Source organism: Empidonax traillii, unplaced genomic scaffold, assembly GCF_003031625.1.
Source record: "Empidonax traillii isolate 1590-97213 ecotype Southwest subspecies unplaced genomic scaffold, ASM303162v1 scaffold1573:size99210, whole genome shotgun sequence".
Classification (NCBI taxonomy): Eukaryota; Metazoa; Chordata; class Aves; order Passeriformes; family Tyrannidae; genus Empidonax; species Empidonax traillii.
This window is the reverse complement of record NW_020956766.1, coordinates 1453-4645: the sequence shown is the minus strand read 5'-3', so window position 1 is coordinate 4645 and position 3193 is coordinate 1453.

Below are 3193 nucleotides of genomic sequence, written 5' to 3'. Positions count from 1 at the left end.
GAGATGTGGATGCTTTAACTGTAACTGCATTGACACAATACAATATTCTGGAGAATAAGCCTCCCCATTCTGGAAAATATTATTTTTTTACTTGGAAATTTCATCAAATAGATGCATTACTGTGTAAATAAAATTTGCCCTTGGCCAGCTGTCTCCTAAGTGAAGAGGTGAAAGTTTAAGGATACATAAACTAAATATAAAGAGGCAGGTATCACTGAAGTCAGTGAGATTCTCAGGTGTGCAGTCTACTGGCAGGCTGGAATGGTTACATGACCCTAAGTTGTGAGGAAAAAAATTATTTTGTTTTATAAAGGACTACAAAGAAAAGTTTACAGATGTTACCTTATACCTTTCCCAGCACAGTAAGTAGGTACAACAAAACATGGGCATATTTACACCGCCAGAAGAAACAAAAACAGTCTTGAAGTGCCAGGAATTGCCAGACTAGATCAGGTCCGGGTCCATCAAGCACAGGATCCTGCCTGCAGCAGTGGCAACTGGACTCTTCAGCACTTCAAAAGGATGGAGAGAAAGGCCTACTGGGGCAGCCCACCACCCTCTGCAATGCTGCACACACCTCTGGTGCTGGGATATCCTCTGGGAATTACCAGGCTGCTATACCTTATATTTAATGCCATTATGCTATGATGAATGTTAAGAAATAAACACTCAGACAAAATTCCATCGTGCTAACTTTCAAAAAATTTTCCAGAGGTACTTTTTTAGACAGAAGGTACAATCAGGTACAACAGGCAACATGTCAAATACATGAAAGAATGTAATAAAAAAATGCAATTAAGTATTTGCATGAAGTTTCAAAGAAAGTAGAAGACTGAATGTTATTCTTTCAGAACACTCCAATATAATACTTCCCTGTGTACACCTGCTTTGTCTCCTACTGCTTTTATTCCTACATTCCAGTTACTAAGCTTCACTGAGGATCAAAAGCCTGCATTATTTTTTTCAGACAAATTCTACAGAAGTTCTCCCTGATGCCACAAAATTTGCACTGTCATCACTCCCTTATATTCACCTTCTTCCTCCACTGTTATTAAACAGGAGAATAAGAATAAAATTTAAAAAAAAATGGTGATAAATAAATTCTCTTCTAAACAGCAAAATATTTCTTGTGCAATTCAGGCATTCCTGCTTACTCCATCCAGTTTCACAAATCTCCCTTTGGGAACCAAACAAACCGTTATCTGTCCTTGTACTTAACCTGACTCTTTGAATTACTATTTTTCAAAAGAAAGGATTAAGATATTCTCCATCACTTTGGCTTCCTCTCCTTTCCTGGCTTGATTTTCTTCACGTATAAACAAGGCTTGGGCTTATTTACCTAAGTTCATTATCAGTTAGCCCTTGCTGTGAAACCAGTAGAGATATCCTCAAATTTTAGTAAAAAGGATTGAAACAGGATTACAATCTTGCTTGGTGGCTGGTCAGGAGGTTCTCATCAGGGTAGTGTGTGAAGTTCACCTAAGATGATAAAAATAAGAAGTCATTCCAGCTGAACCACCAGACCTGCAGCGTGACAACAATCACATAGGACAACAGGAGCAATCAGACTATCAGAAGCTTTAACTCCAGGCAGCAACTTGGGAAGAAAGAAACAAAAATATGCATGAGCTTCGGGAGCCACATCAACAGAGATGTCTCATGATAGCTCAATACATGTGCTTCATTCCCAATACTAAAGGTAGCCTGAGAATTTCCTAGAGATACCGGGAGCAGCAAGACTCACTGCACTGGACTAACATAAACAGAGAAGGAAAAAGGAAAGACAGAACAGAGGTGCAAATGACTAAGGTGCAAATATTGCCAGCTGCAGTAGAATGTATGACAGAAAGCACAAAAGTGCATGCAGTGGGCAGAGAGGTCTCCTGGAACGTGCCTTGAGATTTGAGGGGAGACTGAGAAATAACAGAAAGCAGCAAGGAAGCTAAAAGAAAAGTAAGAGTATTTGAGGCCAGGCATTTAATGCATCCATCTCTTGGGAAAAAGGGAAAACAAAAAATATATGACTAAATGCAAATATTTTGCTAAAAATAAAACCCAAAACACAAAAAAACAATTTCACCATTCTTCCAAAATGGGAGACTCTGGCAAACCAAGGACAGAGAGGAAGCCAGAAGTACAATCCGGTTCTTTCACTCCCAACAGACCAGGACAGCAAAGGGTAAGTTTAACATGCTCTCTTCCCATTACACCTTTCTGCCAGAATTCTGCTGCAATCACACACTGAAGCGTGAAGCCTGAGGAAGGAACAACTTTGTTAGGAGCAGAGAACAGCTTTACAGAATCTAACACAAACCACTCACAGCCAGCAGAAAAGCAATACATAGAAACACACACTACCACCACCCAAGTCCTTTTTATTTTTTTCCAGAAGGCAGAAATTCAAACCATCTAATTTTGATGCAAGTAGATACACTGAGTGAGGCTCCCTGCCATCCTAAAGAGCACACTGGCTTGAACTCTAGCTTCTTTCATACGTGCACTTTTGTTCCTCAGGCTCCTGGGGAGCTGCTGCAAATAGAGGAATGCAGGAAAACACCACCCACTAAGAAAATGTTATTAGCTTTCTAGTCTGGTAAAATCTCATTGAGACAAAGGGACAAGAAAGATCCATCTTGTTATCATGCCCCTAATCTTGATTTCAGATTCCAGGGAGGCAGCAGAATGTCTATATTGCACAAGGTTAGAGCCTGCAGCCCAGAGGATAGATGCAACCACAAAAATGCATAAAGGCTGATAATATCCACTAGCCTCTCCAGAAGAGCACAATTAGCAGGTGAGGGTCAAATTCAAGCCCTGCTCACCAGGTGACAAGCAGAAATAACAGCAGCACAGGCTAATGAAGCCTGCTGGCTGAGTAAGTGTAAGAAGAGCACAGGAGAGGAAGAACCTGTAACTCAGGGAAGAGGACAAGAGACACTTGCCAAGCACCTTCCTAAAACACAAAGTAGAGGGAAGCAAAGTTACTGCTAGGAGATTTCCTAGTGTTATGAGGGCATGGAAACAGATGTCATCAGAGTGGGAGACATATGAAAGCAAGCTCCTTGCCTTACAGTCACTGAAGTTCCTCATACAGTCCCACACATGCAAGATGCACAATTCCCGTGCCTGAAAAACTGCAAATCTTCATTTCTAAAACAACATCTGCTGGGGCTGAATTTGCACAGTAGGAGCC